Source organism: Cetorhinus maximus, chromosome 3, assembly GCF_964194155.1.
Source record: "Cetorhinus maximus chromosome 3, sCetMax3.hap1.1, whole genome shotgun sequence".
Taxonomy (NCBI): Eukaryota; Metazoa; Chordata; class Chondrichthyes; order Lamniformes; family Cetorhinidae; genus Cetorhinus; species Cetorhinus maximus.
This window is the reverse complement of record NC_135881.1, coordinates 64991369-65007687: the sequence shown is the minus strand read 5'-3', so window position 1 is coordinate 65007687 and position 16319 is coordinate 64991369. Positions and strand designations below refer to the sequence as shown.

Sequence of the window (16319 nt, the reverse complement as noted above, 5' to 3'; positions counted from 1 at the left end):
AAGTGCCATTATGACAACGGCTGATTGGTTGAGAGGTAGGAGACGGGGAGTGGCAACACAAGAAACACTCTGCTTAATGGTATGTGACAAAGGATGTTCTCCAAAGGTTTGTACCGGGACTTTAGCTTTTCACCATACACATTAATGATGGTTAAAGAAATTCAAGAGTTGCACATCAAATTTTGCAGATGACACTAAGTTGGGAGACATAATAAGCTGTGTAGATGGGAGTAGGAAGTTACAAATGGAGTCAGATAAGTAAGTCTTCACCAGATGGAGCTCAAAGTAGAGAAGTGAGAAATCAGCTACTTTGGATCCATAAAAGACAAAGTGGAATATTTTCTCGGTGAGAAACTAGTAGATGTGGAAGAGCGAAAGGATTTAGATATCTATTTACACAAATCACAGGTCCAAGTAGCAATAAAATATCTCTTGGAATTTTGCTTTTATCTTAAAGGGGTTGAAATTCAAAAGTGAGTAACTGATGCTTCAGTTGTATAGGGTCTCCATCAGACCCCATCTGGACCACAACATTCAGTTTTGGACACTACACTACAGGGAAGAGGTACAGGGCAGATTCAAGAGAAGTATACCCTGGCTTGAAGGGTTAAATTATGAAGACACATCACAAAGTTGGTTTGTAGTTCATTAAGTTTAGAAAACTGCGAGATGATTTAATCGAGGTGTTTAAAATAATAAAGGGATTTGATAGGGTGGTTTCAAGGGGCATAATTTTCAAATTAGAGCTGGATCATTCAGGAGTGAGATTAGGAAGCACTTATTCCACACAAAGGCTTATGGAAATTGCTCCTCCTAAAGGGTGTGGATGGACTGAGTCAATCAAAATTTTTAAGACTGAACTTGATAGATTTTTGTTAGTTAAGGGATATGGATGCAAGCCAGGTAAATATCATTGACACGCATATCAGCTATGATCTAACTGAATGGCAGAACAAACTTGAGAAGCTGAATGACCAGCTACTAGGTTGTTAATCATAATACTCCCAAACTTTACTTTCTGCAGAAGGATAAAAACATTTATCACAAGTATTTACGAATAATTGCTAACTACAAGACTGAACTAGTTTCTGAATAAAAAACAAGCTCAATCTTGCAAGCAGTATCTACTAATAAATTGCTGTGCATCAATTCGACTACTTTGATGAATGGGGTAGCCTGAAGACTAAGGGGAGGAGGTAGGAATGTGTCATCTGATACTCTGATGGTTGCTGAAGAATGTTTTGCCAGCAATCCAGAATTTATAATGTCACAACAATATAGACCTTTATAGAGTAATATAACTTTCCAAGGTGCTTCGCAGAAGAATTAAAAAACAAAATATGACTCCAAGCCACAAGAGGAGATATTAGGGCAGGTGACCAAAAGCTTGGTCAAGAGGGCAGGTTTTAAGGAGTATCTTAAAGGAGGAAAGAGAGGTGGAGAGATGAACAGGTGCAGGGAGGGAATTTCAGAATTTGGGGCTTAGGGAGCTAAAGTCGGATTGGTGGACCGATTCAAATTTGGGGATGCTCACAACAGCAAATGAGAGGAGCGCAAATATCTTGGGAGGGTTGCAGTGCTGGAGGAGAATACAGAGATAGTGAGGGGCCAGAACATGGAGGGATTTGAAAATAAGTATGAGAATTTTGAAAATTGAAGCATTATTTAACTGGAAGCCAGCATAGGTCAGCGAACATAGGGTTGATGGGTGAAGGTGATTTGGTGCAAGTTAGGGCAAGGGAGCAGATTTTTGAATGACCTCATGTTTACAGAGGGTAGAATGTGGGAGACTAGCGAGGAGGTAACAAAGGCATGACTGAAGGTTTAAGCAGCAGAGGAGTTGAGACAGGGAGAGTCAGGTGATATTTATGGAGGTAGAAATAGGAGGTCTTAGTGATGGCACAGATATGCGATTGAAAGCTAATTTCAGGGTCAAACGTGACCCTGAGGTTGGCAGCAGTGGGAGCAGACAGACCACTTTCAAGTCAAGAGTTCACAAAAACAGGAAAAAATTCATCAAGGTTCGATGTCACAGGAAAACAGGCAAATGATTGGTTGATGAGTATTTACCTTTTTTTCAGTCTCAAAACCAGGAAATTGATTTAAACTAAGAATTAGGAAATTAAAGATTTCAACTGATGTAGGTAATATCGTAAATGCATTAATAATAAGAGTATTATCACAGAGCAGCTTCACCCGAGTGCAGATTGAACAAAATGCCGAGGAATTTGGCAGGAGTGAGAATTCAGTGAGATGGGGATAAGAGGAGCTGTTTGATACATTTAAAAAGCAAGGTTAAACAATATAAGCAATAACACCAGTATGATCTACAACCACATCTTTGCAGCTCCAGAAACTTTGGCTTAGAGTTGATTACCTAGAGTGCAAGGTCTGGACACTGATGCATCAGAGAGCGTGTAAGTTACCTGAACACTTTGTTCCAGGAGGAAATCACATCTCTTAGGTTAAGCACTTCAGATCTGGTCCATGGTCAAGGGCAGGAGGGCATGACTACAAGTGAAACAGGTATGGAAATCCAGAAGGTAGCACTGGAGGAGCCTCAGCCCATGAACTTGTCAAACAGGCATAAGGTTCTCGCAGCCTATGCAGATGAGAGCAGGGTCTGTAGGGAGGATGAGCAAACTAACTATTACACCTTGGTACAGGGGTTAAATTAAAAAGTAGAACCACAAAGGTAATCATTTCTAGATGATTACCTGAGCCACGAACAAGTTGACGTGGGGTCAATAAGCCCAGGGAGTTGAATATATGGCTCAAGGATTGGCATGGGAGAAATGGACTTCAATTCATGGGCACTGGTTCTGAGGAAAGAGGGAGCTGTTCCATGAGGTTGGGCTTCACTTGAACCAGTCTGGGGTCAGATTCCTGGCAAATCATATAAGTAGGTGTTGGCCAGGGGCTGCAGCTGAATTGCTGACACAGGCAAAAGCAACTTTTGACCTGAAGTAACCTGGGTCCAGTTACTGGCCTGAGCAACTTTTGAAACCTGACTCCAGTCACTGGTCTCAGCTGGCTGGAACCGGTTTTAAAGTAGCTGAGTGTCTTGAAGACAAAGGAAATGTGATGAGTCCTTATTTAGAAAAGGAAGAACGAGGTGATACTGCAGGTCTTGGAACAGAGCCAATGAGAATGTGCCACAGATCAGGCAAGCAGGCCTAAACCAACGGGAAAGGGACAGCACAGTTTGAAGAGATGAGATTCAGTATAAGACTGAAAGGATTTCGGGCGTGGAGCAGCAAGACTCCGGAGACCAACCATCGCAGAGGCAGAAGAACCTACGTCAGCAACGTAGAGACGCAAGAGAGAGAGAGAACGAAACGCCTGGCCAGCATCAGCTCTCCATTTCGGGTATTAGCTTTTATATTCTGTGACCACTCTGGGAGTGTCAGAGAAACCTAGTGGGTGTGCGTTTAGATCCTAGTTTTGGGTATAAAACTGTATAACCTGCTGTAAACTGCATGTCTATATTTAACCAGACGTATAAGCTATATGTAGATGATTTAACAATGTGAATAAAGCGAGTTTAGAGTTAAGAGCGAATTGACTCTTCTCCTCTGTGTACAAAGCCAATAACCATTACCGGTGATCTCTGGCAACATAGGGCTGTAGACAGGGCTTTAAACTAAATAATGGCGGAGGTTTCAAGTGAGGGGAAATATAGAAAGTTAAAGAGAAAGAACAAGGCAATAGTACAGGGTAGTGATATGGGTAATGATAACGAGTGGGGCAGGTAGGGCCAGAGCATAAAAATACAATATTGGGGTCAGAGTAGGGAAAAATAGTACAAAGACAGAATTAAAGGCTCTTTATCTGTATGCACACAACATTCGTAACAAGATAGATGAACTAATGGCACAAATAGAAATAAAAGGGTATGATATGATAGCCGTTACAAAAAAGTAGTTTTAAAATGATCAAGACTGGGAACCGCACATTCAAGGATGTTTGACATTGCGAAAGATAGGAAGAAAGGAAAAGGATGTACAGCAGTTGTTAATAAAGGGTGGGATCAGCACAGTAGTGAGAAATGATCCTGGCTTGGAAGAACGAGATGTAGAATCAGTTTGGATGGAGATAAGAAATAGCAAGGGAAAAAAAAGTCACTGGTGGGGGCATTTCATAAGCCCCCTGACAGTAGCGACACTAGGCCAGAGTATAATCAAGAAATAATGGGGGCTTTTAAGAAATATGCCTGTATAAATCAGGCAAATCAAATTGGCAAAAGTGGTCATGAGGATGAGTTCATAGTGAGTAGTCAGGATAGTTTCTCAGAATAATATGTGGGGCAACCAACCAGGGAACAGGTTATTTTAGATTTGGTGATAGAAAATAAGGCAGGAAACACCTGGGCCATTTACGGTGAGAAAAACAGCATGGTCATTTACAGTGAGAGTGTGTGAGAGAAACAGCCAGGTAATTTACAGTGAGAGAAATAGTGGGGTCATTTACAGCGAGAGAGTGAGAGAGGAGAGGGATCATTTACACCGAGAGGGAGAGGGGGGAGCAGGGCCATTTACAGGGAGAATGTGTGAGAGAAGCAGTGTGGTAATTTAGAGTGAGAGAAACAGCGTGGTCATTTACAGTGAGAGAAACAGCATGGACATTTACAGCAAGAGAGTGAGAGAGAAACAGCATGGTCATTTACAGGGAGCGAGTACAAGAGGAGTGGGGCCTTTAACAGTGAGAGAGTGCGAGAAGAGTGTGAGACCATTAAAGGACACGAGGGGAAAAAGAGCGAGGAGAGCAGCTGATTGGTGAGTAGGATTGGTGAGTATTTCTAGCCTTTAAAGTAAAAATAAGGTCTTCAGTTTGTGTTTAGGTCTCTAGTCTTTTTTTCTCTTTTTCTTAAAGGTAGCTTGTTAAGTATAAGATCGATACTGGTGTGTATAAAAAAATTATTACAATAAAATGTAAAGAGTGGGGATACTAGAGTAATTAATTAATAAATTAAATAAAATACAATAGCAATGGCAGGGCAGGTGATCTGCTGCTGCTGCAGCACGTGAGAGCTGCTGGACACCAAGGTGATCCAGAGCGAACACATCTGTACCAAGTGTTTGCAGCTCGAGGAACTTTGGATCCGAGTTAAGGAGCTGGAGACTGAGCTGCAGACATTGCGCCACATCATGGAGGGATAAGTTACCTGAACACTTTGCTCCAGGAGGTGGTCACGCCTCTCAGATTAGGTAATTCAAATTTGGTCTGTAACCAGGGACAGGAGAGTGTGACTGCAGGTGAAGCAGGTATGGGGACCCAGGGGGTAGCGTTCGAGGAGCCTCAGTCCCTGCAACTGTCCAACAGTTACAAGGTTCTTGCAAGCTGTGTGGACGAGAGTGGGGACTGCAGGGAGAGTCAGCGAACTGACCACAGCACCACGGTACAGGGAGCCATTCAAGTGGGGGAAGGAAATGGGAACGTAGTAGTGGTAAAAGACAGTATAATTAGGGGGATAGATACTGCTTTCTGCAGCCGTGAGCATTAGTCTCGAGGGCTATGTTGCCTGCCCAGTGCCAGGGTTAAGGACATCTCCTCAGGGCTAGAGAAGAACTTGGAGTGGGAGGGGAGGGATCCAGTTGTCATCGTCCATATTGGTACCAATGGCATTGATTGAACTAGAAAGAAGGTTCTGCTGAAAGAATTTGAACAGTTAGGAGATAAATTAAAAAGCTGAACCTCTAAGGTAATAATCTCTGGATGCTACCTGAGCCACGGGCAAACTGGCATAGGGTAAATAAAGTCAAGGGCTTAAATGTGTGGCTCAGAAATTGGTGTCGGAGGAATGGGTTTCAGTTCATGGGGTATTGGCACCAGTACTGGGGTAGAAGGAGGTTGTTCCGGTGGGACAGGCTTCATTTGAACCGTGCAGGGACCAGTGTCCTGGCAAACCAAATAACGAGGGCTGTAGAGAGCGCTTTAAACTAAATAGATGGGGGAGGGTTCTGGAAAGGGGATACGTAGGCCTACAAGGCAAAAGGATATGGCAGCCTTGCAGGGCAGCTATTTAGGTAATGATACCCAGGGTGTGACAGGAAGGAGTGTACAAACATTAAAAAAAAGCTGCAAATAGGGTTAAAGGGGGAAAAATGGTAAAAAGACAAAATTAATGGCCCTTTACTTAAATGTACGTAGTATTCGGAACAAAATAAATGAATTAATGGCACAAACTGAGGTTAATGGTTATAATCTTATAGCCATTATGGAGACGTGGTTACAAGGAGATCAAAGCTGGGAGCTAAATATTCAGGGGTATGTGACTTTTCGAAAGGACAGGCAGGAAGGAAAGGGTGGTGGGGTAGCTTTGTTAGTATGAGATGGAATAAGTACAATAGCAAGAAATGATCTTTAATTGGAAGATGTAGAATCCATATAGGTGGAGGTAAGAAATAAGAAGGGGAAGACGACACTGGTGGGAGTAGTCTATAGGCCCGCTGACAGTAGCTATACTGTAGGACAGAGAATAAATCAGGAGATAACGAGGGCATGTAAAAACGGCAATACTTAAATCATGGGTGACTTTAATCTTCATGTAGATTGGGAAAATCAAATTGGCAGAGGTAAACATGAGCAAGAATTCATCGAGTGTATTCAGGACAGCTCCGTGGAACAATATGTTGTGAATCCAACCAGGGATCAGGCTATTTTGGATCCGGTTATGTATAATGAGACAGGTTTAATAAATTATTTCAGAGTAAAAGATCCCCTAGGATACGGTGACCACAATATGGTAGAATTTAGTATTCAGTTTGAGAGTGAGAAACTTGGGTCAGAAACAACTGTGCTGAACTTAAATAAGGGTAATTACAATGGAATGAGGGCAGAGTTGGCTGGAGTGGACTGTGAAAGCAGTTTAGCAGAAAAGACAAAGATATATCCCAATGAGGAAGAAGGATTCAAGGGGATAAACCAACCATGGTTAACCAAGGAAGTTAAGGACAGTATCAACTTGAAAGAAAAACATACACTGTGGCAAAGATTAGTGGTAAACCAGAGGATTGGGAAAGATTTAAAAACCAAAAGATGGCCAAAAAAATAGCAAAGAGGGAGAAAATAAACTTTGAGAGTAAACTAGCAAATAATATAAAAACGGACAGTAAGAGCTTCTTTAAATATATAAAAAGGAAGAGAGAGGCCAAAGTCCCTTTGGAGAATGAGGCTGGGGAAATAATAATGGGGAACCAGGAAGCGTCCTTGCAGGGGCTTTTGCTAGTTCTGTTGGGGAGTATTTAAACTAGTGTGGCAGGGGGGTGAGATTCTAGGAGTAGGATCAGATAGGTCAGATTCAGATCAGAAAAATGGAGGTAGAACATTAGCTAGGGACGTTGTGATAGACATGGAGTTACAGGTGAAGCAAAGTTTAAAAAGTGTCCAGCAAGGGAAATTGACGGGGTTAAACTGTTTATATTTCAATGCAAGGAGTATTACAAACAAGGTAGATGAGTTAAGGGCACGGTAGACACATGGCAGCAGGATGTCATTGCTATAATGGAGACCTGGCTAAAGCAGGGACAAAACTGGCAACTTAATATCCCTGGTTATAGAGTCTTCAGACACGATAGAGAAGGAGATAAAAAAGGAGGGGGGGTAGCACTAATGGTTAAAGAATCAATTCCAGTTGTGAGAAGGGATGATATACTAAATGGGTCAACAAACGAGGCTTTATGGATTGAGCTTAGAAATAAGAAAGGGGCAGTCACACTACTGGGAATATACTACAGACCCCCAAATAGTGAAAGGGAGATAGAAGAACAAATATATAGGCAAATTTCTGCTTGTAAGAACAAGAGGGCAATAATAGTAGGAGACTTCAACTATCCTAATATCAACTGGGATTCAAACAATATAAGGGGCACTGAGGGAGAAAAATTCATGCAGTGTGTCCAGGAAAATTTTTTCAACCAATTAGTGACAAACCCAACGAGAGGAGATGCAATTCTAGACCCAGTCTTGGGGGACGAAGAAGGCCAAGTGGGTGAAGTGACAGTTGGCGACCATATCGGGGACAGTGATCACAATTCAGTTAGATTTAGCATTGCCATGGAAAAGGACAGAGATAAGGCAGGAGTCAAAGTCTTGAACTGGGGTAAGGCAAATTTTGCAGAAATGAGAAGGGACTTGGCTGAGGTGGACTGGACAGCACTGCTGGAGGTTAAAACAGTGGAAAACCAGTGGGAAGCACTAAAAAGCGAGATCCTAATTGTACAAAGTAGACATATGCCCTACAAAAATAAGAGTGGTACTGCCAAATCTAGACCCCCCTGGTTGCCTCGAGGAATACAGGGGAAGAACAAACAGAAAAAGGAAGTGTACAATAGGCACAAAGAACTAAGCACTGCAGATAGCCTAGACGAATATAGGAAGTGTAGGGACGAAGTAAAAAAGGAAATAAGGAAATCAAAGAGAGGGCATGAAAAAAGATTAGCAAGTAAAGTTAAGGATAACCCAAAGATGTCTTACCAATACATTAATGCTAAAAGGTTAGTTAAGGAAAAAGTGGGACCTATCAGAGATGAAGATGGAAACTTGTGTGTAGATTCAGAGGCTGTGGGAAGGGTTTTGAATGAATATTTTGTCTCCGTGTTTACAAAGGAAAGGGAGGATGTAGATATAGTAGTCCAGGAGGAACACTGAGATTTTGGACGGGATAGTCATAGAGAGGAAGCACTCGAAGGGTTGAAATCCTTTAAAGTTGATAAATCACCAGGGCCAGATGATTGTTTCTAAGACTGCTGAAGGAAGTCAGGGAGGAGATAGCAGATGCTCTGAGGATGATTTTTCAATCTTCACTAGATACAGGGGAGGTACCAGAAGACCAAGACTGGAGAAATGCAAACGTAGTTCCATTGTTTAAAAAGGGATCAAAGGAAATACCAAACAATTATAGGCCAGTTGGTTTTACATCAGTGGTGAACAAATTAGTAGAATCAATCCTGAGAGATAGGATTAACTGTCATGTGGAAAGGCATGGAATATTCAGGGATAGTCAGCATGGATTTGTTAAAGGAAGGTCTTGCCTCACAAATTTGATTGGATTCTTTAAGGAAGTGACAAGAAGGGTTGATGAACGTAGTGCAGTGGATGTTGTGTACATGGATTTTAGCAAGGCATTTGACAAAGTCCCACATGGCAGACTGGTCAGGAAAGTAAAAGCCTATGGGATTCAGGGTAATGTGGCAAGCTGGATAAAAGGTTGGCTTTGTAACAGGAAACAAAGGGTAATGGTCGATAGATGCCCTTGTGAATGGAAAGTTGTCTCAATTGGTGTTCCACAGGGCTCGGTGTTGGGACCCTTGCTGTTTGTGTTATATATTAACGATTTGGACGTGAACGTGGGGGGCACGATTGGGAAATTTGCAGATGACACAAAGATTGGCCGAGTAGTGGATAGTGTAGAGGATAGCCATAATTTCAAAAACGATATACATGGGTTGGTGGAGTGGGCGGTAAAGTGGCAGATGGATTTTAACATAGAGAAGTGTGAGGTCATACATTTAGGGAGGTCAAACAGTTACAGGGATTACACAATAAATGGGAATATACTAAGAGGGGTAGATGAAGTGAGAGATCTTAGCGTACAAGTACACAGGTCCCTGAAGGCAACAGTTCATGTAGACAAGGTTGTAAAGAAGGCATATGGAAGCTCACCTTCATTGGCAAAGGTATAGAATATAAAAGTAAGGATATAATGATGGAATTGTATAAAACACTGGTGAGGCCACAACTGGAGTATTATGTGCAGTTCTGGTCACCACATTATAGGAAGGACGTAATAGCTCTGGAGAGAGTGCAGAGGAGGTTTACAAGAAGGTTGCCAGGGTTAGAAAAGTGTAGCTACGAGGAGAGATTGGATAGGTTGGGGTTATTTTCCTTAGAACAAAGAAGGCTGAGAGGTCACTTGATTGAGGTATACAAATTTATGAGGTGAATAGATAGAGTGGACAGGATAAAATTGTTTCCCTTGGTGGAGAATTCTAGAGCCAGGGGACATAGATTCAAGATAAGTGGCAAAAGGTGTAGGGGGGACATGAGGAAGAACTTTTTTATGCAGAGGGTAGTGGGTGTCTGGAATTTGCTGCCCAAGTTGGTGGTAGAGGCAGAAACTCTAAACTCTTTTAAAAAGTACCTGGATCTGCACCTTAAGTGCTGTAAGCTGCAGGGCTATGGGCCGGGTGCAGGAAGGTGGGATTAGAAAGGGCACCTGGGTGTCCTCGGTCTGACATGGACAAGATGGGCCGAATGGCCTCCTTTTGTGCTGTAACTTTTCTATGGTTCTATGGCAGAGGAATTGAATAAATACTTTGCTTCAGTCTTCACGGTAGAAGATACTAATAGCATTCCAAAAATACTATCTAATCAAGGGGCGGGCGGAGTGGGGGAGGAAATAAATATAATGTGTATCACAAGAGGAAAAGTACTAGGGAAACTAATGGGCTACGGGCCGATAAGTCTCCTGGGCCTGATGGGTTGCATCCTAGGATATTAAAGGATGTAGCTACAGAGATAATGGCAGAAGGTGTAATACTGGTAGTAATCTTCCAAGAATCCTTAGGTTCTGGAAAAGTCCCAGACATTGGAGAATGGGCAATGTAACACCCTTATTCAAAAAGGGAGACAGCCAAAAAATTGGCAAGTGAGCTTAACTTCCGTCATTGGAAAAATGTTGGAGTCTATTATAAAGGATGTAATAGCAGAGCATTTAAAATACATAAATCTAATCAAGTAGAGTCAGCATGGCTTCATGAAGGGGAAATAATGCCTAAGAAATTTGTTAGAATTCTTTGGGGAGGTAATAAGCAGGATAGATAAAGGGAACCAGTAGATGTAATATATTTGGATTTCCAAAAGGCGTTCAATAAGGTACCGCACATAACGCTACTTAATAAGAACCCATGGTGTTGGGGGTAGTATATTAGCATGGATAGAGAATTGACTAACCAATAGAAGACAGAGTTGGGATACGGGGGGCATTTTCGGGATGGCAACTTGTAACTAGTGGAGTGCCACAGGGATCAGTGCTGGGGCCTCAATTATTTACAATATATATTAATGACTTAGATGAGGGAAGTGAATGTACTATCGCCAAGTTTGTGGATGATACAAAAATAGGCGAGAAGGCAAGAGGTGAGAATGACACAGAGTTTACAGAGAGATATGTACAGGTTAAGTAAGTGGGCAAAACCTTGGCAGATGGAATATAATGTGGGAAAATGTGAGGTTATGCACTTTGGCAGGAAGAATAGAAGAGCTGAATATTATTTAAATGGAGAAAGACTGCAGAAACCTGCAGCACAGAGGGATTTGGGGGTCCTCGTCCTAGCATACAAGTTCAACAGGTAATAGGGAAGGCAAATGGAATGTTGGCCTTTATTTCAAAGGGAATGGAGTCTAAAAATAGGGAAGTCTTGCTAAAACTATACAAGGCACTAGTTAGACCACACTTAGAATACTGTGAACAGTTTTCCCCTTATCTAAGGAAAGGTATACTGGCATTGGAGGCAATCCAGAGAAGATTCACTAGGTGGATCCCGGGTATGGAGGGATTTTCTTACGAGGAAAGTCTTAAGGAAATAGTAGCTGGACATTTAGAAAATCATTATTCAATTAACCAGAGTCAACATAGTTTATGAAAGTGAAATTGCATTTGATAAATTTATTAGAGTTCTTTGAGGATATAATAAGCAAGGTGGATAACAAGTTATACTTATATAGTGCCTTTAACATAACAAAATGTCCCAAGGCACTTGGAGGAGAATTATCAAACAAAACCAAGACTATAAGGAGATATTAGGTCAGATGACCAAAAATTTAGTCAGAGGTATGTTTTAAAGAGTGTCTCAAAGTAGAAAGGCAGAGAGGGGAAATTCCACAGCTTGGGGCCTAGGCAACTGAAAACACGACCACCAGTGGTGGAGCAATTTTAATTGGGTATGTACAAAGATAAAGGGGAACCAGTAGATAGAGTGTAGTTAGGTCTCAAATAGGGATTTAATAATGTGCCACATAAAAGATTATTGCGCAAGTTAAGAGCTCATGGTGTTGGGGTAACTTATTAGCATGGATAGAGCACTAGTTAACAGTCGGGATAAATGAGCCAATTTCAGGTTGGTAAGCTGTAACTAATGGGGTGCCACAGGAATCCTTTCTGGTGCCTCAACCATTTACAATCCATATTAATGGATTGAATGAAGGAATCAAGCGTATTGTAACCAAATTTGCTGATGATACAAAGATAGATGGGAAAGCAAGTCATGAAGAGAACACTGAGTCTACAAGGGGATATAGATAGGTTAAGTGACAGAACAAAAATTTGGCAGATGGAGTATGACACAGGAAAATGTGATGCTTTCCACTTAGCATGCAGGTAGAGTAAGTAGTTAGGAAGGCAAATGGAATGTTGGCCTTTATTTGCAAGGGAAATGGTGTATAAAAGTAAAAAGAAAGAAAAGTTCAAAAGCTGTACAGGATGTTGGTGAGACAATACCAAGAATACAAAGTTTAAGAGATATACTTGCTTTGCAGGGTGTTCAGAAAAGGTTCACTTGGTTGATTCTCAGGTGAGACTGAACCAATGTTCTATACAAGTTTAACATACCTTCCTTGCTTTTATACTCCATGCCTCTATTACTAAAGCCTAGGATGATGTATGCTTCATTAACCTTACTCACAACCTGTCCTGCCACCTTCAATGATTTACGCACATATATCCCCAGGTCCCTCTACTTATGCACCCCCTTTAGAATTGTATCATCTATTTTATATGGTCTCTCCATGTTCTTCCTACCAAAATGAATCATGAAACAAGAAATGAAACATAAAAGATTTTGAGGGGGCTTGACAGAATAGATGGTGAGAAGATGTTTCCCCCTCATGAGCAAATCCAGAACTAGGGAGCATCTTTTCAGAATAAAGAGTTGCCCATTTAAGATGGAGATGAACAGGAATTTCTTCTTTCAGAGGGTCATAAACCTTTGTAATACTCTTTCCCGGAGGCTGAGTATTTGAATATATTTAAGGCTGAGATAGACAGACTCTTGAGCTATATGGGAGTCAAAGGTGTTACAGAACAGGCAGGAGAGTGAATGAAGCCAAAATCAGATCAGCCATGATTTTAGTAAACGGCAGAGCGGGATGAGGGGTCATATGACCTTTTGCTGCTTGTGTTTTAGATGCCCTTATGTTGTGAACTGTCTGCAGAAACACCTAAGAAGCTTGACAGCATCTAGGACAAAACAGCTCGCTTGATTGTGGCATCACACCCATAAACATTCTCTCCCTCCACCACCGACGTACAGTGGCAGCAGTGTGTACGATCTACGAGATGCACTGCAGGAATTCACCAAGGCTCCTTCGACAGCACCTTCCAAACCCACAACCACTACCATCGAGAAGGACAAGAGCAGCAGATAGATGGGAACACCACCATCTGGAAGTTCCCCTCCAAGTCACTCACCATCCTAACTTGGAAATATATCGCCATTCCTTCACTGTCACTGGGTCAAAATCCTGGAACTCCCTTCCTAACAGCACTGTGGGTGTACCTACACCACATGGACTGCAGCATTTCAAGAAGGCGGGTCACCACCACCTTCTCAAGGGCAACTAGGGATGGGCAATAAATGCAGGCCCAGCCAGAGAAGCCCACTTCCTATGAATGAATAAAAAAAAATTGCTGTGCAGCGTGGGCTACAATGTTAATCAGTAGTTTAGAATAGGGTCTGGTTTGAGAAGTACACATGTGTTAGTACTCTGTTACTTGTGTTAATAAACAGCATGTGCTTCCTCTTACATTGGTCTCAGTGTCTGCAGTATCTTGTTTACCAACTCAACAACCAGTAGATAGGCGTGCAACCGTGTTCGCTGAGCAAAGAGACCCGACAGAAGGAACATAACACATTCATTCATTGTTTTGGGGCCCTTGCTGTGGTTGTGCACATAATAATGACAATATTTCAAAAATAATCCAATGATACAAAACCTTTTTGGGATAAAACACATCTAAATGCAAATACATTCATTCCTTATGGTTCTCAACAATACCTTGTGCAATATGAGGGTTCCTTCATTTCATATCTGAGATTCAACGCAAAGCTTATGAGGCAGCTTAATGACAGCAAAGAAAGAACAAATATAGCGTGCTCTGGCCTACATCCACCTGTTGCTCATGAGAGTAAAATCTTTTGATAAAGCTACTCAAGTGAGAATTTGGACCAAACATTCATGAAGAGTCTAGCATGTCATACTGGACTCAGACATCAAGATCATCATGGCCAATGGACATTGAAAAACTGCCCTGCATAAGATATTGGCCTGTAACTTCCATGGAGTGGCAATCAGAGTCGGGTTACCACTCCACTCCTACTTAGTTACCTGAAAATGAAGCCACTCCTTTCTCGTCCAACCTTCTGACTCAGGCGGGGTGAGAACAGTGTAGTGCAGCAGGTTCCCAAGACCATCTGTTGAGGGCAGAGTTGGAGGTAAGGAAGCCACAGCCCCTTTTTGATGGCACCAGCTGCCAAAATGCAGGTAGGTTTAAAGATCCAGCCACTTTGAGAAGCCTGGGTATATGGTAAGTGGATAGGATATGGGGGGAGTGGGGGGCCTAGTCGGGGGAGTAATCTGTACAGCCTCTTCAGCCTGCACCATCATTCAACACAAGGGTTGTGGCTGATCATCGGCCTTAACTCCCCTTTCCCACCTGTTCCCCATGAACATTCATTCCGAGATACCAAAAATCTCTCTGTCCCAGCCTTAAATAATTTCACCAATGGAGCATCCACAACATTCTGGGGTAGAGAATTCCCAAGGCTCACAACTCTCAGAAGAAATTTCTCCTCATCTCAGTCCTAAATGATCGGCCCCTTATCCTGGAGGTGGGATGGGCAATTGGGGTGGAGGGGGGTAGTCTGGGGGGCCTATGGGGATGGTTCAGGTGTTCAGTACTATTGTTACCCAGAAGTTAAAAGCGGTTTTAATTCTTCTAACATTTTCTGGGTAACTATTACCATAAGACAGTCAGAACCATCTGAAGTTTGAGATTTATATCTACTTTTGGATGGTTCCCGTTGCAGGGTAATTGCACAACAGAAGTTTGACTTCCCGAGCAATTGCTGTGCATTCCTTGCATTAGGGCTTCTGGGAGGGTCCCCCAGCTCATCTTTGGGGCACCCCCCAGGTGCAATGCCCAGGAGCACAGGAGTTACAGACCATAATATCACAATGAAGGAAGATGTCCATCACATAGCTGAGGAGGAAATCAAACTAAGAATAGCAGCTAATGAGAGGTATTAATGGAAGCAAGGTATGAGAATATAGGCTCACATATACAGGGTTTGATGGCTATTATTTTTACGTTTCAGAGAGCCCAACAGCTGTTGAAGTTACATAACTGCACCTGATAGATTTATTATTCAATGGTGTATGGTGCACTCATTCTCTGGTAATGCACTCATACATTTTTGGTTCACGAGCAACTTCAGCTTCCTGTTATAAAAACAAAAAGCTAAAAGCTACTGCGGATGCTGGAAATCCAAAACAAAAACAGAATTACCTGGAAAAACTCAGCAGGTCTGGCAGCATCGGCGGAGAAGAAATCAGTTAACGTTTCGAGCCTTCATGGCCCTTCGGCAGAACTGAAGCATAGTTAGGAGAAGGAAGAAATATAAACTGGTTTAAGGTGGTGGTGGTGGGGGGGGGGGGGGGAGGAGAGACGTTGAGGGTGTGGTGATTGTGGAGATAAGCAGTGATAGGAGCAGATAATCAAAAGATGTCACAGACAAAAGGGTCAAAGAGGTGTTGAAGGTGGTGATATTTGTCCATGAAAAGTGCTAATTAAGAATGGAAGACAGGATATTCAAAGTACAGCTCTAGTGGGGGTGGGGTGGACAGACTAACAAGGTTTTAGTTTTTGATTTAAAAATAATGGAAATAGGTGGGGAAAGAAGAATCTATATAAATTATTGAAAAAAAAGTGGGGGGGGGCGGTGGAGAAACGGGGTGGGGATGGGGGGAGGGGGAGTTTAAGATCTAAAGTTGTTGAATTCAATATTCAGCCCGGAAGGCTGTAAAGTGCCAGCTTCCTGTTGTCCACTTGAGATGCGCTTCATCATCCCATATTATATCAATCACCAACTACCTATTTCCATTTCTACATATGGTTATTGTACTCCTTTAATTCTTCCTCATCCTTCCTCGCATTCATGTTTATATTACACTCAAGAACAACTTCCTGTTCTGTACAACATTCCATTCCTCTATTGCCCCAATCTTTGCCTAAATCCATTGGCTACACATCTCCCAAATAC

General features: G+C 42.2%; 1 protein-coding gene across 3 annotated transcripts in view; it reads right to left on the bottom strand.

Moving 5' to 3' along the window:
• Positions 1-16319, bottom strand: part of akap9 (A kinase (PRKA) anchor protein 9) — a 283026-nt gene that overhangs the window by 136740 nt on the left and 129967 nt on the right. The window lies entirely within an intron of this gene.